At 38.8% G+C, this 24,358-nt stretch overlaps 1 protein-coding gene across 5 annotated transcripts in view; it reads left to right on the plus strand.

The window, feature by feature from the left end:
- The window catches only part of RBMS1 (RNA binding motif single stranded interacting protein 1), a 221,000-nt gene that overhangs the window by 53,724 nt on the left and 142,918 nt on the right, over positions 1-24,358 (plus strand). The gene's annotated exons all lie outside the window — the stretch shown is intronic.

Here is a 24,358-nt window from a genome sequence, read left to right on the forward strand (position 1 = left end):
AGAAGAAGATGATCTAACCTCATTGGAGAACTGTTCCGCAATTTCTTATAAAGATAAACATACATCTACCATATGACCCAGCAGTTTGACTCTTAGGTATTTACCAATGAGAAATAAAAACATAGACAGTTTTTATAGCAGTCTTACTCATAAAGCCAAAAATTGGCAACAGTCCAAATGTCCATTAAAAGGAGAATGAATAATCAAATTTCTTTATAATGGAATACTACTCAGCAGTAAAAAAGAATAAACTACTAATTCAAGCAACAGTGATGAACCTCAGAAATGTGCTGCGTGGAAAAGCCTGTCACAAGAAAAAGGCCTTATTGTGTTATTTCATGAAATCCGAATACAGGAAAAACTAATCTATGGTGATGTCAGATAGTGGTTGGAGAAGGAGATTGACAGGAAAGGGGTATGACGTAACTCTCTTAGGGACAGACATGATCTATGTCTTGTTTTGAGTTTTGGTTACACAGCTGCATGCAGTTGTCAACACTCATGAACTAAACATTCAAGATCTGTGTATTTTATTCTATGTTAATTATATCTCAATTAAAAAGATAAGAAGAAACTGTCATCTTCCAAAATGATTGCAGACTGATGAATAGCCTAAGATGGGAGCTTAAAGAATGTGAGAAAATGTTATATGTGAGATTTCTTGGAAAAAGAAATTGGCTGCCTCCAATGTGCACATATGTGTCTATGCTTTGAGAACCCCTCAAAAGAATATAAGAGAGGAGGACCTGGAGTGAACAACCTACTAAGGAAATGCAAATGGAAAGCAGTGCTGTTATACCAGCAGATCTAGGGATATCACAGAACAGGCTGTTTTAAAGCAAACAGATTTTGGTGGGGATTAAGTGGGGAGCAGGGGTGGGCTTTGCCAGGAGTAAAGATGGCGACTATTGTGTTTCACCCAGAGAAGACTATGGTAAATGGGGATCCTTCTGAAGATACCTCTGGTGTTCCTTGGCTTAAGAGCCGATTGACTGAAAGATCAATTAGTCAGTGTATGTGGAAGGTGGAACTGAGGTAGAAGCATCCAGAAGTTAGGGATCCTGGATTGGTTTTGGTATCAGAATTATACCTTGGACCCAGTTTTTTTTTTTTTTTTTAATTTTTAATGTTTATTTCTGAGAGAGAGACAGAGTGTGAGTGGGGGAGGGGCAGAGAGAGACTGGAGACAAAGAATCCGAAGCAGACTCCAGGCTCTGAGCTGTCAGCACAGAGCCGAACATGGGGCTCAAACTCATGAACGTTGAGATCATGACCTGAGCAGAAGTCGGACGCTTAACCGACTGAGCCACCCAGGCACCCCCTCTTGGACCCAGTTTCTTCAGGCCAGAAATGTTGGGTTCCTCCTCAGACATGAGGCTGGATCCATGTGCTCAGCCTTCCTGATGAAGAAGGAAAATTCCTTTATGTTGCCAGTTACCGGAAAGCATTGATTCTCCAAAGATTGCCTTCCATCTGCATAAACAATGGGCTTTATATAACTCGATTCCCCTACAGAGTCCCTTACAGTGATCGCAAAGAGTATTCTTGAGTGCTGAATGCTTTCGATGCTGCTGAGAAGCAAAAAGGACTTGACAGGAAGTCAGAGAGGGCATTGACTTCAAAGTAGCTTATCCTTTTCTGTAATGGTAGGAACAGCAGGACCCTAAGGCATTTCTTATTTCTTGTCCAGGTCCCGTCAAAAATCTCAGCTGATCACAGGAGTGAAAGTGGTGGTTCTCTTGCATTTTTTGGAGTCAGCTCTTGAAAACTCTGTCAGAGAAATTTACTTATGTGTCCTTAAATGGAGAAGTATCTCACAGGGCTTGGTCTGGAACTTGTTTTTAGAAAAACTATAAAGTATCACTTGCATCCCTTAATAATCAATGCCTGTCATTTTTTTTCCTGAATGACAGCAGTGTGTACTGCAGGTGGTATGGACTGCTCCTTTGTACCTGGAGCCCTCAAAATTTGAATCTTTCCGGTTATATATTATAAGGTACAAAAATGTTGTGAGACACTGTCCAAAAACCCTTGGGAGTTTGACCTAGAGGAAGTGTATTCATGAGATGCCTTTGTTCATGTGGATATAGACATTTCAAGATTCATTTATCAGCCACAGAATTGGTCATATTTCAACATCTGTTACTCTGGCACATACTGATGGAAAGATGAAGATTCTGTGCAGTGAATACTGGATTGGAGTGTTGGCATTTCTGACAGATCTGGCGATTTTTCAAATTGAGTGAGGCATTAGGTTAGACTTCGCTTTATGGATTATATATCACTTTATTATGGATTATATACCATTCTTGCTAATTGTGCTAAACTCAGAGAGACTGTAAGAGAAATGAGATCAGGCTGTGCTCTGTACCTCTCCCTTCCCAGAATGCCTTTAGAAGGGCTCAGGTGGGAGCCACAAACTATACAAAGAACTAAGCGGGTCGTTGTGGTAAAGTTAAATCAGTGTCACTAAGAATAACCCTAAAAGTCTGGGATGGTGGCCTTTAGGATAGTAGCTGCCAATTTGCTATTCTATTTTTATGTAAGTTTTTTCCCCCTTTAACATCACTGTTTCAGGATTCAGTCTAAGTGAACTGGGAACTCTCAAGCAGGTTTTGCCTTGGCCAGCATTCCTTTTGCATTTTAGACTTCTCCACCTATTTTGTTTCATACCATACTGATTTTGTCTATTAAAAACATTTTCCCAACATCATTTCATTGTAGGGAAAGGGAAACAAAGTGGAAACAAGATTAATGTTTAAACTTAGCACTTACCTAGTTACATCTCTTAATGACATAAAGTTCTAATCCCATCATCGAAGTACATATTCATGGTAAAAAGGAAAAGATAAGAAATAGAGTGAGGGCAGGGTGAGATTCTAGGATGTACTCCAGAGATGGACAGCCTGGCTGCTTGACCTCGGTTAACCCGGCCTTTTTTTCTTGATTGTCCTTCAAATTTCAGTTTAAAGGTCTTAGCTGAAGATCCTTTTGCTAAATACATTCATTCTGAATAGTATAAACATGTATGCTAAGTTGTCCAGGAACCCATTACTCTGTTAGCTCCTTTTTAATTTTACTTTTTTTTCTTAACTTAGTGATGGCAGTAACACCCTCATAGATATGCCTTATTTAAACATGGGTGAAAGTGGACAACCAAAATTTTCAAGATATTTCTTTTATTCAGAATAAAAAGTAGAAGTAGAAGTTTGGTACTAAAGTATGGAGTGGATAACAGATCAACCCAGAACAACAATAATTTATTCTTTCTCATGATTTGGTGGTGCAGGAATTGGGACAGGGTCAGGGTTGGCCCTTCTACATGTTACCAGCTGGGTGGGGCACTGGGCTGTGTATTCAACTGGGTTCACTCACTCAGCTGCATTTAACTGGTGGCTCGGATGAGCTAGGAAGTTGTGAACATTTCATTTTGAATAGCTAGTGTCTCTTGCTTTGCTCTTATCCTTTCTCTGTCTTGATAGCTTGGCCTTTTCTCACAGGATGGTCGTCTCAGAACCGCTGGACTTCTTAATAGTGGCTAACTCCCAAGAGGAAAAGTGGAAGCTGCCAGGCACAGCGTCACTTCCACCATATTTTGTTGGTCAAAGCCAGTTACATGCCAGCCCACGTTCAAGTTGAAATGAGATGAAGTCCACCCCTTGATGGGTGGAATGGCAGGTGACTACGGGAAGGGAAGGGATTTGTGATGGCTATTCTGAGAATACTTTCTACTCCACCTACCTACCTCAGAGAATGTTTATGAAATTTAAATGAGGAAAAGCATTCAGGGCCATACTTAGGGTATGATAATAAAAGAAGTGTTGAGATACCAAAAAAAGTGAGAAAGAACTCAAATGTATATATATTTATATATGTATACCTACATATACATATCCCTGCCCCACAAGACTTGCATCTCCTTAGAGTATTTCCGGTGGGATATCTAGTTAAGGCATGGGGATAGTTTAAAATAATCCTAATTATTTCCAGAAAGAACATAACTTTTCTTTTCAGTTCTGTTTGGTTCTGCTGGTTATGTAGAAAGTTTGGGTCAGGCTGAACTGTCCTGGCCAAAATATCAGTTCCCTTTAAATTTTTTTTTAATGTTTATTTATTTTTGAGACAGAGAGAGACAGAACGTGAACGAGGGAGGGTCAGAGAGAGGGAGACACAGAATCTGAAGCAGGCTCCAGGCTCCGAGCTGTCAGCACAGGGCCTGGTGTGGGGCTCGAACTCATGGACTGTGAGATCATGACCTGAGCCGAAGTTGGATGCTTAACCAACGGAGCCACCCAGGCACCCCTGTCAGTTCCCTTTAAATATCTAATATGTAAATATCTAATATCTAAATATCTTTTCTCTAAAAGCTGGGTAATATGGCAGAACAGTAACCACAGGACTCAGGATTGAGTTTGTCCTTTCTGCCCTGTTTCCATCACTTCTGGCCTTCCTTGACAATAGTTTTCCTTATTTTTTTGTCAAAGATCCTTTTCGTGACTAAAGTAATAAAGATTTGAAGGGATCATTAGTTAATCATCAGATAAAAATAATTCTAGACTGCTGCTGGCCATAAAGTAATTGCCACATTTATCTGATGGTATATAATAGTTTGCTTCTTCATTTTTCAGGGATTTAGTAAATTATAGGCCCTTGCCGTCTAATATGGAAGCCCCTAGCTATGTGTGACATTTTAAAGTTAATTAAAATACAAAATTCAGTTTCTCAGTTAACATTAGCCATATTGCTAGTGCTCTGTAGCCACCTGTGTCTAGTGGCCACCGTATTGGACAGTGAACAGGTAGAACATGTTTATCATAGAAAATTTAATGGAAAACACTATTGTAGACTTTCCTAACTTATGTTGCTGTTTTTCTTCTCTTGCTGTCTCCTTCAAAGGCTCTTTCTTTTGTGCTTGTTTGTTTGGGGTGAGCAACAGGGAAAAAGATCAAGCTCGTGTCCAATATGTCTGGTTTTTAGTAGCGTTGATGAAATAGTTGATAACTGGGTGGACTGGAACTATTGACTAGAGTAAGGTTTTTGAAGTACCTTTGAATTTAATTTATATCTGTTGCCTGCAGCAGTGATCACAGAGGTGGCTATAGGTGGTGTTAAGTGGACTAAAATCATGTGTTAGCTAAACACTTCTCATGAGCTAGTGACTGCACTTTTCTTATGAGTATTGTTTCATTACTTCTAAAAATTTCGCTTGACTACAAACTCCTTTACTAGGTGAAAACTAGGTCACTTTGCTCATATCTAAGACATTTGAAGTAATATGTGCCCTTTTCTCAGTTTAAACAAAAATTTCTAATTCAGGGTATGTTCAGATCTTGATATATACCAATTAAAATATTGACTTTAAACAAAGGGGTCATAAAAAACGTGAGATTAAAATGATTAGGAGCTGAGTCCTTATCATAAAACCCAAAGTAAACGAGGATTGCACAATTCTGTACGTAAGAAACACGATTCAGTTGCACAGGCATGCTCCTGGATATTCCAGACTGCTTTTAAATTTATAGTGCCTCATGTTGAGAGATTGATATTGAAATATACTGGGAATTAAAATTCAGTTATGATGAATAGTTGCTAAAAAGGCTTTAAGATAGCACTGTGGAGCTGTGGTGTAAAAAAGAACAGTCTTCAAAGCCAAGCCACATTTCTTAGGATTCAGAACCAGAAAAATTGGTCTAAGTCGTGTTATTTGCCAAATGGATCTTCTGTAAAGGAAGCCTGCTTTCTATCTAATGTTGACATAACTTATGTAAAACCTGGAAACAAAGTATACCTTAATATCACTTAATATTTGCTACATGGACCAGATTTTAGCAATTCTAGTTGTAAAGCTAAAAATGAGGGGCACCTGGGTGGCTCAGTCGGTTAAGCGGCCGACTTCGGCTCGGGTCATGATCTCGAGGTCCGTGAGTTCAAGCCCCGCGTCGGGCTCTGTGCTGACAGCTCAGAGCCTGGAGCCTGTTTCGGATTCTGTGTCTCCTTCTCTCTGACCCTCCCCCATTCATGCTTTGTCTCTCTCTGTCTCAAAAAAAAAAAAAAAAAACACGTTAAAAAAATTAAAAAAAAAAAGCTAAAAATGAAGTTTGGTTGCTGAAAACTTGAATTCTGTCAACAGAATTGTTCTAAGCATATTTTCCTATCTTTGTATCAAAACCGTGAGAGTAGATACTCACCCAGGAGATCCAGCCAGTTAGCCAGGAACCTCGAACCTCAGAAGGGAAGAATAGCTCATAGCTTATCTCATTAGATTTCCTTCATGATGTGAGTTGCTTGAGTATTGAGCAATGAGGGTGATGTCCCAGGTCTAAATCTGCTTTGTTCTAGGTAGTTGGGCAGGCTACTTAGCATATCTGTCCAGCATTCCAAACCATTAAATGAAATGCTAGTCCTGTTTCCCAATCACTCTCATGACTCATCAAGGAGTCACAGAGATTTCCCTGCAGTGTTGCAGCAAGCCTAACTTTCCTCAAAACTCTGGCTCTTTCTTGGACACACTGCCATTAGGCTACCTGCATGTCCTACATGCTATGCTGTCTCTCACAAACATTTTATATCCCTATATCTGGATCTAGCTAAGAACTTTTCTTGGTCAGGATTGATTTGCAGCTCCTAATCTGAATTCCCCCACAGATGCCACACTGTCATTGTTGCAAGGGGTTAAATCAGTCTTTACACCTCTGTCGAATAGTGTGGCATTAAAATGACATTTCTTTGAGTTAATCATGGCCAATGTTCTATGAAACTACCATTTTCTATATTTCCTAGAGTTTAGAAGGCATTTGAGACACCAGCTGCTAAGAAAAAGCAGAGAATAGAAAAGTGTTTGTGAGAATGACAAACGCTTGTGAATTTTACTGTTTCTAGTGGGCCAGAAAAATGTGTGTAAATCTTACCTATTCTCACAGGCCCTTTGAGAACCTGTCCCACAGAGCTCTTTATAGTCACCATTTGGACTCAATCTCCTTTTCCCTGTTCTCCCACTGTATGTTATCTAGATCTCCATCTATTACTGGTCAGGTTCTGCTTTGCCACTTGGCCATCTGTGCATGTCTCTTTCTTATTGAAACTGTCAGATTCTTTTTTGTACCTTTAGAAGCACCTATAACAATGTATGTTTATACATACATATATATACATATATATATTAGTTTCTTAAATATTATAGATTCATATTCAATAAATAGTGTTGAGTATCTACATTATACATGACACTGGTGAAAAAAAAGCAACGAACAAAAGAGATATGATCCCTTCTCTCGAGGTTTCAACAGAGGATGGATATTTAAATAGTAATTTAAATTACAACTTGATGAGTCCGGAAAAGGAGCTGTACCCTGTACTCTATGTGCGATTATGCAACAGGAGGGTCTAGCCTCTTCTGCGGGAGGGGGTGGGGGGGATTTTCTGGTAGGAGCGCTGTAAGTTGAGATAGGAAGGATGAACCAGGCAGTAGAGGAGGAGGACTCTATGCAGAGGGAACAGCATGTGTGAAACATGTTGCTGGATAGATTGCCTTACAGATAGAAGAGCTGAAAGACCAGAATACCTGGAACTAAGTGGGTGAGGAAGGGAATGGTGCAGGAGGAGTGGATAGGCATCAAAGCTCCCAGGGATTTGTGGGCCATGTGAAGGATTTGAGTCTTTAGTGTAAGATCAAGAAAAGGTATAAAGTGGAAGATGCTTAATCTACATGTATTCAGTTAAATCCTAACAGCCTCCAGCTTCCAGCTTCTGTAAGTTACATTTGCACTCAATCTCATCTGCACTGACTGTTGGGGGAAAAGAGGAAAAGGCATAAGTTATACGGGCAGTTGGAACCTCTCTACCGAAGGATAACAAGATGCCTCTTTGGAAAAGAAACTGACTAGTAGGTTGAAGGACTATCAGTCTGGATCCAGGGTTTTCAGAATTTGAATTTTATTCTACCTTGGATATGGACCACTCAGTTTATTCTGAAAAACTGATTTCTAGCAATCATCTTCCTCTCAGTTTACTCTTAGACTTTTGCCTAAGTGAACTAGGCCTTTCTTGAATTCTGAAACCATTCCTCCTGCCACAAACAACCCCCTGCCCACCAACACTTAACCATCAAAGGATAAATGCCAGTATTTTTCTCTCGCTGGAGCTGTGTGTCCATATCACTTGCATGAGCAGTCTCTGCGGTAAGTCTGGAGGAGACAAAGGAAGAGGTGGAGGGACCAAAATGCAAAGGAGCTGGGCTTGATATCCAGTGATTATTTTGTTGAACTGGAACCCAAGCAGACAGCTGAATGTAATGAGAAGAAAAAGGCAAGGATTTTTAAAGAGTTATTTCAGATTTAAAAATCCAGTTTCTAATAAATAGTGCTTGAAGATGCCAGTGCTTTGTGCATAGCACTTTTAAATGATTAACATTTCTTGAACATGGAAACAAAAAGGGAAGTGTGTATAAAGAGGCACAGCTTCAGAAAGGTTATTTCTGCTTTTTGAATCCTTTGGGCAAGTAAAAATACATAAATTGTTTGGATTGATCAGTTCTTACTAAAAAGAAACACTTGAAAGAATAGTTTTAAGTCAGTGCTTGGTTATTTGATAATTACTAGTATACTAGATGGAAAATAGAAAATTAGAGGTGTGTTTGTGGTAGTTTCTTTTTTTTTTTTTTAAGTTTATTCATTTTAAGAGAAAGAGAGAGTGTAAGCAGGGGAGGAGCAGAGAGAGAGAGGGAGCGAGAGAGAATCCCAAACAGGCTCCACGCTGTCAGCACAGAGCACAACACGGGGCTCCATCTCATGAACCATGAGATCATGACCTCAGCCGAAATCCAGAGTCAGACGCTTGACTGACTGAGCTACCAGACTCCCCAAGGTGTTGTATTTTCTTATGAGAAAGATCTTTTTATTATCTCCTTCACTTGGGTGTGCCTCATGATTTCTCATATTTAAATACATCCAGTTCAATTTTTTTTTAATTCTGTTTTTATTGACGTGTAGTTGACACACAATGTCACATGTGTTGAGGAGAACATCTTTTTTAAATGTAAACTCGATTTAATTTCTTGCACTCGCAGCTCTTGGACAGGGTATTTAATCTCTGACCCAGTCTCATGCTGAGAAACAGAGCCTCTGGTCAGGCTCATAGAAGACCGTGGATGTGAAAGGGCTTTTGAAAAACTATAGAGCACCATAGGAATGTATTTACTAGTGTTATTGTTTCAGTCATCTGTTACTAAGGAACAAACCATCTTAGATTTAAAACATGATCTGTTATTTTGTGTAGTTCCCTGGGTTGACTGGGATCAGCTGTGTGGCTCTTCTGCTCCATATGACTTTGAGTCACTCACACAGCCGCATGTAATTGGGAGCTTGGCTGCAGATGGAATGTCCAAGATGGCCATAGTCACATACCTTATAGTTATCTGGCTCTTGGCTGGAGTGCCTCCATTCTCCTCTGCCAGGCTTCTCATTCTGCAGGGCTTCTCTTTCCACGTAGGCTCTTTTCTTGGATGGCAGACTAGCCTTGACCTCCTTACGTGGCAATTGGCTCAGGGCTCTTAAGGCCTAGACCTGCAAGTCACTCAGCAATACTTTTGCACTCTTCCGTTTTAGTCACAGGACCATCCCACTTTCACGGGGTTAAAAATAGGTTCCAAGTCTTTACTCAAGAGGGCAAATTCATATTGGGAAAGCATATGCAGAATGAAGGGATTGTGGCAGCCATCTTTGGAACATTCTATCACAACCATTATCATTATTTTTTTAAAATTTTTATTTAATTTATTCTTTTAATTTACATCCAAGTTAGCGTATAGTGCAACAGTGATTTCAGGAGTAGATTCCTTAGTGCCCCTTACCCATTTAGCCCATCCCCCCTCCCCCCCCCCCCAGTAACCCTCTGTTTGTTCTCCATATTTGAGTATCTCTTATGTTTTTCTCCCCCTCCCTGTTTTTTATTATTTTTGCTTCTCTTCCCTTATGTTCATCTGTTTTGTATCTTAAAGTCCTCACATGAGTGAAGTCATATGATATTTGTCTTTCTCTGACTGACTAATTTCGCTTAGCATAATACCCTCTAGCTTCATTCACGTAGTTGTAAGCAGGGGAGGAGCAGAGAGAGAGAGAGCGAGCGCGAGAGAATCCCAAATAGGCTCCACGCTGTCAGCACAGAGCATAACGCGGGGCTCGATCTCCTGAACCATGAGATCATGACCTCAGCCGAAATCCTCAGCAAATGGCAAGATTTCTTGCCACATTCTTTTTGATTGCCGAGTAATACTGCATTGTATGTATACCACATCTTCTTTATCCATTCATCCATCGATGGACACTTGGTCTCTTTCCATACTTTGGCTATTGTTGATAGTGTTGCTATAAACATTGGGGTACATGTGCCCCTTCGAAACAGCATACCTGTATCCCTTGGAAAAATACCTAGTAGTGCAATTGCTGGGACGTAGGGTAGTTCTATTTTTAATGTTTTGATGAACCTCCATACTGTTTTCCAGAGTGGCTGCACCAGTTTGCATTCCCACCAGCAGTGCAAAAGAAATTATCTTTCTTTGCATCCTCGCCAACATCTGTTGTTGCCTGAGTTGTTAATGTTAGCCATCCTGACAGGTGTGAGGTGGTATCTCATTGTGGTTTTGATTTGTATTTCCCTGATGATGAGTGATGTTGAGCATTTTTTCATGTGTCTGTTGGGCATCTGGATGTCTTCTTTGGAGAAGTGTCTATTCATGTCTTTTGCCCATTTCTTCACTGGATTATTTTTGGGGTGTTGAGTTTGATCAGTTCTTTTATAGATTTTGGATACTAACCCTTTATCTGATATGTCATTTGCAAATATCTTCTATTCTCTTGGTTGCCTTTTAGTTTTGCTGATTGTTTCCTTCGCTGTTGAGAAGCTTTTTATTTTGATGAGGTCCCAATAGTTTATTTTTGCTTTCGTTTCCCTTGCCTCTGGAGATGTGTTGAGTAAGAAGTTGCTGTGGCCAAGGTCAAAGAGGTTTTGCCTGCTTTCTCCTCGAGGATTTTGATGGCTTCCTGTGTTACATTTAGGTCTTTCATCCATTTTGAGTTGATTTTTGTGTATGGTGTAAGAAAGTGGCCCAGGTTCATTTTTCTGCATGTCGCTGTCCAGTTTTCCCAGCACCACTTGAAGTGACTGTGTTTATTCCATTGGATAGTCTTTCCTGCTTTATCAAAGATTAGTTGGCTATACGTTTGTGGGTCCATTCTGTTCGGTTGATCTGAGTGTCTGTTTTTGTGCCACTGTCACAACCATTATTGACTGAAGCTTGATAGATGAAAAGATTCCATACTCGATGGGTAAGAAATTAGAACCAAACTCTTGGGCTGTACTACTCCTGGAGATTAACGTTTCAACATCGTTTTTTAATATAAATGTGCCATGCACAATAACCAGCAAATAAATCCACAGTAATTATTCTAATTGAAGGGGAAAATATATCCCCTAAAAATGTAATTCCTGATTTAGTCTTATTGTTTAATAAAGAAGAAATGCACTACAATTACATTTTATTGTTTCAGAAGTTAAATTCATTCTAGACGTTTATTGATACAAAGGGAATTTTGATCTCCCTCTAGTGGCAAAAGATTTCATTTCTTTCCCAAAGAGCTTGCTTGAAATAATAAGATGGCTGACATATATAACAGAACACAGTTTCAAGAATGACTGATTCTTACTGAGATGTATGCTTTCTCCTGTGTAAATTATGATAGGATTTTTTCATCTCTTATGAGAAACTTTAACCTTCCTAAGAAACTTCAATCATATTTTATGAAAAAAATGGAAAGGAAATTTCCTCTTAACTTTTGAAGTATAAAAACTAAAGTCTGAAGTAAAAATTATTATAGTTTGACAACTAAAATATCCTGATCCCTGATTAGAAAGTAAATTGAATTTTTAATTTTTGTCTGAAGAATATTTTTTGAACAGATATATGTATTTAATTGCAAACATTTTTAGAAAGAGAGCAATAGATAGCTATGAAAATATGGAGCTTGGAAAGCACTGATAGCCAAATTAAAAAAAAAAAATAGAGGTGTCAAAACCTTATGGTTCCCTCTTAAATAAAGTTCACATTTAGATTTTCATAGCCAGTTGGGAAACAATATTCAACGTAGCTATCACCATCACTCTACCTAAAGGAAGCATGTCAAAGGGTGGGAATAGAAAAACAGCTACTATGGACTTTGTACATGAAGTTTTCCTATCCCCACCCCTCACCAGAGAGAGTTAATGATGCTCATTAACTTACTCTGTTATCTATCCATTCACAGGCAGATTAATTCCAATTTCTTTTTAAAGGACATTTTCTGTAATGCTGTCAGCAAAGACATTCTTACAAAATGCTGTTTTCTCCACTATTTGCTGAAGCTGATCCAGATTACTTTACTGCATTGTCTTGTCTGGCAGGCTGAGACCCTCATCCCTCTCTTCTTCCAGGCCAGGGATGGGAGGTAAGAATCCAGAGATTTCAGGGTGCCTGGCCGGCTCAGCTGGTAGATCATATATATGACCTCAGGGTTGGGGGTTCCAGCCCCACGTTGGGTGCAGAGATTACTTAAAAATAAAATCTTAAAAAAAAAAAAAAGAATCCATAGATTTGTTTTTTCCTTTTAAAACTTCAGAAAGTGGAACCCAGGATTATCATAATTCCCAGAGATTTTGTTTAGTTTGGGAGTAAACTATGAACTAGTAAGATTTCATAAAAACAATTAAACGATCCAATAAAAAGTTCGACTTTGTTTCTTTCCAATACCTCTTTTTAGTTCGACATTTATAACCCAGTATGTGTCTCTTGTGGTCTCGATTACATCCGGTGTTTTTAGCTGGCAGCGTTTCCTCTGTTGAGGCCCCACTTTATTTGCCAGACTTCATTTCTGTGAATATAAAGAGAGAAAACCAACTCGTATTAGAGAGTGAAACTTGAGAAAAAATTAAGTGTTAGTATAACATTGATTTTTGAAACAAAAAATGAAGCACTAAATCTGTTATAAACAAAGTGGTGGTCTGGTTATTAAAATACATAGGCTACAAAGTACATGGTAAGTCTTATAGCCATCTTCCAACCACCCTGCATGTTTTCTTTTGAATATTTATGAAAACCTAATTTAACTAACAGAGACCAAAGATTCTCCTCCCATTTAGTTGCACAGATTTGGAATAATGAAAGTGAATTTGCAATTCTTAAAGTAGTGTTTTCTTCCAGTTCTCATAGAAGTGTTTTTGGAACAGTGGTCTGTGCTAACAGCTGTATTCAATCTTGAGTAAAAGTCACTTCCTGAAGAGAATGAAATTCAACTTAACATGCGAACTTGCCTGGAACATAATCCTGTAGGGCGAGTGTACTATGTGATTATGAAACTGGACACGGGCACCCCGCTGAGGTGATTTCTTGTAAACGGTACCCAATAGAAACCATTAATCAGAGTCCGTGTTTTTAACTGAAAATTTAATAATTTAAAAGCATTGCCTCTTCATACACATAACCATATTAATTTTCAAAAAATTTACCCTTTAGTATTTTGAAAATATAATTTCCTTGTAGGATTATGTTATATGGAATCTTTACCTATGTGTCTACACACACTCATATATATAGATAGAGATGTCGATATACGTACATATACGTACATACGTACATATTTAGGCTTTTCAGAATTTTTAAATTGTGTTTTTCATGAGTTTCAGGCCAAATTTATTTTTGATTCAGTTTCATTCATTCATTTGTTTCATGAAGCCTAATTTAAATAGAATCTTTGTTCCTGACTTATAAGATTAATTGATCACACATAAATAGGAGAGATACAGCTTTAGATATTTAATATCCATTTAAAAGTATCTTTTGGATAGATATTATTGACTTTTATTCTCTTAAATAATGTACTTTTTAATTTTTTTAATTTTTTGTATTTTTTTTAAAAAGATAGTGTTGTGTGAATATAACTTGGATATTGCTAAACCCAAATAGAATCATGCCTTAAATGGAAAGTTTTTACTTGAGTCAGTTGTTTATGTCACAGATCACTCTTTTGCTGTCTAAACCACGAATGTATAGGTTTCAATCAAGACCATCAAAGTAGAGATAAAGTCTAACACATTAAGCTAGAATTAACAAATAAGCATATATAAAAATTCTAGACTTCTCAATTTGTAGGAATCAAAACCATTTCCCACTTTACTTTGGTAACAGAGAAGGAACTAGGCTTTTTTCATTCCCTGACAAAATCACTAAGTTGCCTTGAAGACCTTTGTTTATAATGTTTTTGTGCATTCTCTTCCTCTGGACATGCTCCCCTCCCTCTAGTGAGATACTAATTAAAGAGAGGCCACTGTGACCCTAGGTTGTTTAGAAGTCACCAGGGAATGAGGCGGCAGCAGAAATCTGGAAAGGAAGTGCTCATTCCCAAAATATAACACAACCCTTAAGACCATCTTATCAAAAATCTGTTGGCTTTTAATAGCAAAAAGATGTCTCCTTTGATTTAAAACATAGATTTAAAACCAAAATAGAATCTCCAAGACGGACTTACTTAAACAATACATAGTACATACACTTTTTAGAAGAATTTGTAGCAAATAACATTATCTCTTGAGACACTGAAATATATAAACATTGAAGACATATTTTAAGTTTGATGAAGGTTAGTCTAATTTGTATGTGGGTTTTGGGGGGGCTGGAGGGGTGTAAAATTCGTTTACAGAATTTGAGATAACTCAGATTTTCTGGGGTTTTTTTGGTTTTTTGGTTTTGTTTTGTTTTGTTTTGTTTTTTTGTTTTGTTTTGTTTTGGACACCAGGCAACACTTTAATTGGGATGATAAGAAAGATGAATGTGATACGTGCTGATCATACAGGTAAAATTAGGGCAATTTCATTAGTAATAAATGATTTGAAAGAAAGTGGAAATAATTTAGTAATTTAATAAGCAGCTGGTACTGCCTGACATCATATTATTTCCCTCTTGAAATGACTTGATATTGCTAAGTGGTAACTTCCAAGAAGCAATTTCTTATACAACTATGTTGTTTGTGTTCGTTTACTAAGATGCTTTTGATTGCAAGTAATAGAGACCCACTATTGTTTGTGTTAAGTAATAGGGTTGTGATGGTTCTGAGAATACGTAAGGGTATCAGAATCTCAGCTCTGAGACCAGACCTCACGTGAACCCTGGAAATCTGCCTTCCTAGGCCTCAGGAAGGGCAGGAACCATAGTAGCTATGGCCTCATGGAGACCAACTGGATGACCACTCTCAGTTCAAGGCACAAATTCAAGAACAGCAGGTTTAAAGTTTTCCTCTTCAAATTCCACCATTTCTGTCAGCTGGTTTCTGTGTCTGGCTATTTTGCTTCTTGCCAGCATCTCATTCCTCCACTCCTGTGAGTCTCAGTGTTGCTGAAAACCCCTGCCCTGTGAGTCACTATTCTTCTGTCGCATTGTTTCTGCATCCTGCCAACTTCAGCTTAGTCACGGCCCCCAGCGACTTCATGGCCTTCCTCCGTAGGCCCAGCACCCTGCAGTTGGACTATGGTTGGCTCCCTGTATATATTCTCTCTGAATGAACAGACGAAGAACATCATTAGATTTAAAGAGTAACTCATCGTAATGAGCTAACAATATACCAAATAACTAAAAGGCAGCTGGAAGGGGAAAGATTTTTTGAAAAAAAAATTTTTTTTAATGTTTATTTATTTTTAAGAAACAGAGATAGAACACGAACAGGGGAGGGGCAGTGAGAGGGAGACATAGAATCCGAATCAGGCTCCAGGCTCCAGGCTGTCAGCACAGAGCCCAACACAGGACTCTAACTCATGAACCAAACCGCGAGATTATGACTTGAGCCGAAGTTGGATGCTTAACTGACTGAGCCACCCAGGTGCCCTAAGATATTTTGAAAATTTTAAGAGACCTTTGGCTCAAAAAATATTCACCGTAATAATAATAGTAAAAAATTACTTGTTTACAGAGGCACTGAAGGATTTTATATGTTTAAACTTGAGAGTCCAGACTATCACATTAAAAGATACTTTATTTTTAAAATATTTATTTATTTATTTTTGAGACAGAGAGACAGACAGAGAGAGAGAGAGAGAGCGAGCATGAGCTCAAGTAGGGGAGGGGTAGAGAGAGGGAGACACAATCCAAAGCAGGCTCCAGGCTCTGAGCTGTCAGCGCAGAGCCCAATGTGGGTGAGATCATGACCGGGGCCAAAGTTGGATGTTTAACCAACTGAGCCACCCAGCACCACCCCCCCCCCACCCCCGCCGGTGTTTTTTCAATGTTTGTTTATTTATAAAAGATACTTTAAATTCCCTTACTTCTGTGTTGCCCCATTTAGGTAGCTAAACGCCTAACTGTTTGAAATGGAGATAATTGGGAGCTTCAGATCTTAATCTTAATTGTCTGTGAATAGATAGATTTTCAATTCCCTATTGCCTTAAGACAACCATCCCTTTTATGACAGTTTTTAAAATCCCATGCCTACCTATAGCTACTCATCTTTTAACTTTTGGTTGTTGCTCAGGGTACCACAGTAAACACCAGGAAGGAGTTCTCAATTCTTCCCTCCTTTGCTTGCTTTTTTTTCTTTTTAAATAGGAAAGAATGGTTTTGAAGTTCCTTCCGTAAATAAAATCGTTGCTAGTTTCTGCCATTTAAATGATAGTTTATAAGTGGACAGCAAATATAATTAGACCCAAATGTGTAATTTTTCTTTTTATTTAAAGGTTTTCAACTAAATGTTGGGTTAAAGCATTTTAAAATTTAGTTGCTCAGCTATCTTTTCCTAGAGCATGAATATCCAAAGTTGTCAGTTAATGGGGCTTCCATCCCCACTGCATTTTGGAAACAATCAGCATTCTCAAATGCATTTGAGTATTTTCCCTCCTTAGGGTAAAGGTGCTTTTCAGATTCTGAAAGTTTTCTGTGTGAAAACAAAACAAAAACAAAATAAATAATAAAAAGTGCTACATACATATGAAGAAAATGTTCTCTTTAATTTTATGAAAACGGTACTTTTTCCTAGATTCATAAGTCAATACATTTAAAATAAGTTTTGTTTATAGAGTTGCAACTGTGTGCAAGGCATTAAGATAGACCCCTAGCTCTTGACAAGCTTGCTTTCCAGCGAAACACACAGATATAATCAAAGTACAGCACAAGTGGCCATAGGAGGGAGCATATTGATTTCAGTAGTGACACCAGATTAAAGCAGTGAATGCTGACTAGGGGAAATAGAGGCTCAAGGAAGTCTGAACCATGGGTCTGGATCCCTAGAGAAAAGCTAAGATTGGATTTCTAGATGTGGACTCCTTTGTCCAGGGTGATTACTGGAGCGCTAGTTGTGAGTAAACTTGTATATGGGAAAAAATCTAGAGCAAGGTAACAGATAGGACCAAGGAGGATGACCAAAAGGGGTGACATCTTGGAATTCCTTGAAGATGGGTGACAGAACTAAATCACGTTGGATAAGAGGATGAAGAGGTGATGGTGGGTGAGTAGTGGGGGGCATGAGCCAAATTACCGTAGTCCGTAACTAGAATGGGAAGTGAAAACAAACAAACATCCACTGATGAACAGTCTTCAGAGAACTCTGGCAATGAAGGAGAGAAGGAATAAAACAGCTTAACCAAGGAAGCATTTCTCTTTTTTTAAGGTAAAGAAGGCACAAGCAAGTTACTTTACAGGGAAAAGAAGCCATTGCATGCACTGTTCTTCTTTCTAAAAGAAAAATATATTAATGTATTGCTTTTATAGTGAAATAAACATTAAGTAGCCCACCAAATAAAGAGAGAAAGAAAGAAAGAAAGAAAGAAAGAAAGAAAGAAAGAAAGGGCAAACCATTACAGAAATTGAGTTGGAGAGACAGGTGAGGGTGATGGGGAGAGCAGGTAATAAAGAAATTCATTTGAAATCAAGGACACACACACACACACACACACACACACACACATGCACGCACACTGGAGAAGGAACGAGGGAAGTTCACGCAAATAATGTTAAATGATCTCTACCTTATCATTTGGCAATGAAGAGTGAGATTGAGAGTTTGAGGGAAAGAAAGAAAAGGTTTGGGATTAATTCTCTGTGAGAAGGGGTAGGGAGCCCCTTGGAAATGAGTAAAATGAATGCTAGTGAATTATTAATGAAGCCTATAGGCGTAGTTATGATTTGTAGTTGTTAGCAACTCAGGAGAAGGAATAGAAAAATCTGATGGTTAAAGTGTTCATCTGAAAGATTAAAAGGGCTGTGGATACTGGGTACTAGAAATAACAAACTTGGGATACCTGATTTGGGGATCTAGATTGGTTGGAAGTACGTGAAGTGTGGGGAAGGGGTGCTGTTGGTGACAGGAGTGACATGATAAACCAGAGGAATGGGAGCATAAACAGAATGAAGAGGAAGCTGAAGTTTCTACATCTGGGATTTAAAAAATACAGGTGTTATGGACAGTAAAGAAACAATGCCTGTAAAATACTAATAACAATGTTTGGCACATTGTGCACTCAAACAGTGTTATCTAATACTATTATTTTTCTAATAAGAGTACAGGATAGATGGAAGAATGGTAATTTCAGACCTTGATGCCATGCAATGACATTAGTCCTTGAGGCAAAGTGGATAGGCAGTGTGGCTGGAGTGGAGTTCAAGGATCTGTGAGGTTGGGGTTTTAGAGGATGTGGTATCACCTACAAAAAGCTCTTAGTTATGTGCTAACTTCTCTGAAGGTAAGTAAATGATAACTAGTCTTTGTAATTTAACAAACTGATGTGTCTTACTTGCTTCTTCCCAAAACTGTAAAGGAGATACTGTTACCTTTTCCCTTTTTACAGTTAGATTGAGATGAAGATTGCTAAACTAGCAAGTGGTAGAATGATCTTTTGAACGTGGTAATTTTTATTGAAAGTGAATGCCTGTCCACTACTCCATATTATAAGTGGCAATGGCAACCTATAGGTGATAGATGGAGATGGAGTGCATTTTGAGGGCTGTGCTGTTTTGCATTGAAGAGGAGCAAGGAAGAGGCAGGTGCCTCTTGCTGTGGGAAGTCAGAGGAATCAGCCACTGGAGTTTCAAGGAAAATTGTGTCATCAGGGGAAAGTCCTTCCCAGCTGCTCTAATCATTCTAAAACATATTTTGGTACCATTTTGGGTTTTAAATTTTTTTTTCAACATTTTTTATTTATTTTTGGGACAGAGAGAGACAGAGCATGAACGGGGGAGGGTCAGAGAGAGAGGGAGACACAGAATCGGAAACAGGCTCCAGGCTCCGAGCCATCAGCCCAGAGCCTGACGCGGGGCTCGAACTCACAGACCGCGAGATCGTGACCTGGCTGAAGTCGGACGCTTAACCGACTGCGCCACCCAGGCGGCCCCCATTTTGGGTTTTAATAAATATAAGCTCACTTGAGAAAACAGTCATCTCTAAGCCTTCTTAGGTCAAGAGGCTGTAATTTTCATACACTTTATAGGAAGGCTTCTTTCTTTTCACTTTTCATAGCAAAACTTTATATGTATAGTATGTTATAGGTGTATCTATTATATTGATATTTATATATCTCTATATAAATTGTTATATGTATTGTTATATTTGTATATAGATACATCTGTTATAGATCATGTGTATGTAGAGAGAAAAAGAGACAGACAAACACAAAGCGGGGGAGGTAGAGAGGCAGAGAGGGAGGGAGGGGAATAAAGAGAGAGAGTAAGCGAATGCACGCACATGAGCACACGAGTGCTGAAGTTAAATGTTTATCTTTTCTGGGTTCCTGTAACCACTCTCTGTTTCATTCTTTATAACAACGCTGTTCAGATAAGGATGGGAGTGTGTGTCCTCATCATTTCTGACTCTGAATTGTGCAGAGTAAGACACAGTGACTGATGGGAGTATATATAGCATTCTTCAGGTGTGCTGGACTAGAAAAGACCCTGAGAACAGCTGACTTATGGTGAAGCCAGGTCAGTAAGGACTTGCTGAGCTCTCCGAAAATGCCTTTCAGTATAATAAATAGTGGAGAGGACATGGCACATCTTGGCCATAGTTTCATCAGCTGAGGAGTTTATAATGTAAAGACACTAAGTTGACCTAATTCAGGCATTACTACGGTCGTTACAAAATATAGTGAGAGATCTTGGAAAATAAATGAGAGTAGGAAAAACTCAGAGGGGGAACCATGAGCTGTGATTTCAACAAAGTAAACAGGGAGGGATGAATGTGGTTTGGCTGATGGAAAAACAGAGGCTATTTCCTGGCAAAACTCAGAACCAGAACAGAGTGAGTTCGTGGGCAGCCAAAACACAAACAGTCATTGGAAGAGAGGTAAAGGCGGAGAGGAGTTGGAAGTAGAGTGCTTTATAAGTGATGTTCAGAAATTTGCATTAGATGTGGAGATTTTAGGAAGTAGAAAGAGAGGACCAGAGGGGTCATAAAGAAGATACTTGGAAGTAATATATGTAACAATTTGGAATTAATAGGGACCAGTCAGGGGGAGAAACAGAAGACATCCCAGCATTTCTAGCTTGAGGAAACTAATAGATAAAAGATACAAAAAAAGAAGAGTCAGTAAGAACCGAAGAAATGCTGCTAATTTAGAAATCATGGGTTCTCACTGTCAAGTGTAGAAACTGGCTGAATCTTACCTGTTTAATCACTTGGATTTGTAGTATTTTTCTAACAGATTCACTATTACCTTTGTACCATCTAGATTTAGTCTCATATCTCAACTTTTGAATGTTTTTTCTTTTTTAGGAGAGATTCATGGAGGAAAGGGTAAAAATGGGTGGATAAAATAGTTATTTACAAGTCCTTTCTAGGGTGTTGGAGCTCCCAAAATCCATTTGCTTTGGTTTCTGGATCCTCTGAAAATCAACCTCACAGGCTTTTAATACACTGATATCACCCAAAAATACTCTGGTCATGGGAATTTTCAAACCTACTTTAACGTTTATTTATTTTTGAGACAGAGAGAGACAGAGCATGAACGGGGGAGGGTCAGAGAGAGGGAGACACAGAATCTGAAACAGGCTCCAGGCTGTGAGCTGTCCGCACAGAGCTCGACGCGGGGCTCAAACTCACGGACTGCGAGATCATGACCTGAGCCGAAGTCGGCCGCTCAACCGACTGAGCCACCCAGGCGCCCCCAAACCTACTTTATTTATTTATTTATTTATTTATTTATTTATTTATTTATTTATTTAAAAATTTTTTTTTCAACGTTTTTTATTTATTTTTGGGACAGAGAGAAACAGAGCATGAACGGGGGAGGGGCAGGGAGAGAGGGAGACACAGAATCGGAAACAGGCTCCAGGCTCCGAGCCATCAGCCCAGAGCCTGACGTGGGGCTCGAACTCACGGACCGCGAGATCGTGACCTGGCTGAAGTCGGACGCTTAACCGACTGCGCCACCCAGGCGCCCCCAAACCTACTTTAAAGTAGAAACATTAGCTTCAACAATTATCAACAATTTGTCCATTCTTAGGTACTGATAGAACTATTAAAACTGTTGTGTGACACAATGAAAAGAATCACATGATATTCCATTACAAGAGCCTGTACACCTACTTTTAAAAAAAAATTTGGTAATCAGGGGTGCCTGGGTGGCTCAGTCGGTTAAGCGTACGACTTTGGCTCAGGTCATGATCTTATAGTTTGTCAGTTCGAGCCCCACGTCAGTCTCTGTGCTGACAGCTCAGAGCTGGAGCTTGTTTCAGATTCTGTGTCTCCCTCTTTCTCTGCCCCTCCCCCACTTGTGCTTTGTCTCTCTCTGTCTCTCTCTGTCTCTCTGTCTCTCTCTCTCTAAAAAATAGACATTAAAATAAAATTGGTAATCATCAAAAACTTAAATTATGAGTTTTTAAATAAAGGGGGCAGAGAGATGTAGAAACAGGGGAAATCAGTTTCTTCAGTGAGTTGCAATATTTTGTAACCTGATATACTTCTCAGTATTGCTTAAGTTAATTCTAAGACTTCTTTAAAGAGGCCCTAAAATAGCATATATTTTCAAATCACTCAAGAGATCATGAATTACAGATTCTGGAATGATATTCTCTAATACTTAAGAAGTTTGGCTGATAAATTAGAATTTATAATTTGTCATTGAATTAACATGTCTCAAAAATATAAGGTGGTTGGACTTTTATGAAATTATAGTGTCTGTTCGAATAGGACTTACCTGCATTTGAAGACATTATTCATTCATTCATTGATTCATTCATACACTCATTGAACCAATATTTGAATGCCTGATATGTTCTAGGCCCCGAATTAGGGGCTTAGGATATACTAGCAGTTTGATGTGTTAATAATTCCTATAAGATGATTTTCATTGTGAAATCAATTACAGTTTTCTCTTACTACAAGGGAAACATTACAGATAAGTGAAATTCATAGGTGGTTCCCAAGCTTATGGAGACTGTAGGTTGGTCCAGACTATAGGTTATTGACTTACCTGATTCACATAAAAATTACTTTTCCGATCTGAAACCCGAAGAAGACAGAACTGGCACTCCAGGTCCTGCAAAAAGATGGAAATCCGTTTGTAAGACACATAGGTTCGAATTGATGCCGTGTGCCAAAACTGTACTGATGCCTAATCTTGGGAATGTGTGTGTATGTCTCTGTATACATCTGTGTGAGTAAAACCTGATAAAGACGTAACAGTCCAGGATGAATGGTCTGAAGTCCTGTTTGCAACTGACAACTCTAAAGCACCACCAATAGCAAGAAGTATGGAATGGAGAAGTCTGGTAAATATCTACAGATTGAGGTTCATCTCCATTTACCCTTTCTTATTACATAAATGCACGGTATAAAACACTGTGGGCGTAATTTGAAATGATTGTAGGGAGATGGCTGAGGAGAGGAGCAGACAGTTGAGTTTGTTCTTTTGTAATGGATGCCTTTGTGAGATAAGGGTAAAGTTTCTCATTCTGACACTGGGAGACTGTGCTCACCGCTTGTAAGACATACTGTCAGATCGCCTTGGAAGAACGGAGTCTGTTCGTCATTGACTTGTAACCTCTTAGTAGCTCTGTGTTCTTATGAAGGTTAAAAATGAGTGTTTGAAAAAATAGATTTCTCCAGTCTAGGCTATGAATAAAAAGAACATGCACATGCATTGTGTTCATGTACCTGTATGCCATCTCTACAGAGTCTAATAAGACTCGCCTTTTTCACATTTCAACGTCTCTGAAGTCAGGATCCATCTTATAATTTATGATGTCTTATAATTACTGTTGTCCATTTTTTTTCAAATGTTGACATGTAATTATCAAGCATCTTACAATCAGTTGCATCTTAGATTGCACGCTATACTGTTTATATCCAAATATTTCGAGGACACTGATCTGAGAGAGATGAGTAGGACCTTTCTCTTCCCCAAGAAGTAAAGCAAGAAGATTTATTCTGACAGTAACAGTTTAGGTCAAAAGAAACCATTTGGTTATGGACTTCTATTTCCTTAATAAGTCACACACAAATGCAAAATGCACCATTTATTACAACCCCTTTTATAATCCCAAGTGATATAAAAATTAGGATGAAAATTCATCGTGTTTAATCATAATTTGTAAAGCTTATTCTTTTTTAAAAATGTTTATTTAGAGAGAAAGAGAGAGAGTGGGTGATGGGGAGAGAGAGAGGAGAAAGAGAATCCCAAGCAGGCATAGCACAATCAGCATAGAGCCCAACACGGGGCTCAATCCCATGAACCGTAAGATCATGACCTGAGCCGAAATCAAGAATTGGATGCTTAACTGACTGCACCACCCAGGTGCCCATATAAAACTTATTCTTTAAGATTTGATCACTCCAGGGGCACCTGGGTAGCTAGCTAGTTGGTTAAGAATCTGACTTTGGCTCAGGTCATGATTTCATGGTTCATGAGTTGCAGTGCTGTGTCAGTCTCTGTGCTGACAGCTCAGAGCCTGGAGCCTGCTTCAGATTCTGTGTCTCCGTCTCTGCCCCACCCCCTCCAAATAAGTAAACATTAAAAAAATTTTTTTAAAGATTTGATCACTCCCTTTTTCACATTCAGCTCTTTCTAACTTCAGATAATCATGGTTTTGAAAAATGGTTGAAAATCATTATTTGTGCTACTTGTGTATGTGTGTGTATAAGAAGGCTGACTTGCCTCATCCATTTGTGACTCCAACAAAACCTACTATATACAGGACAGTGGGCTAAGAAACTCATCAGAAATTTACAGACTCTTTAAGTCATCTTATAAGACTTTTAAAGCTCAAAGTAAGATGACTCTGCCCTCACTTTTATGGGTAGGGAAGTGTGGAACACAGAGAAAAAACACTATACCATCTTATAGAAGACATTGTCCTGGG

The sequence above is a fragment of the Neofelis nebulosa genome, chromosome 2 (assembly GCF_028018385.1).
Source record: "Neofelis nebulosa isolate mNeoNeb1 chromosome 2, mNeoNeb1.pri, whole genome shotgun sequence".
NCBI classification, from domain to species: Eukaryota; Metazoa; Chordata; class Mammalia; order Carnivora; family Felidae; genus Neofelis; species Neofelis nebulosa.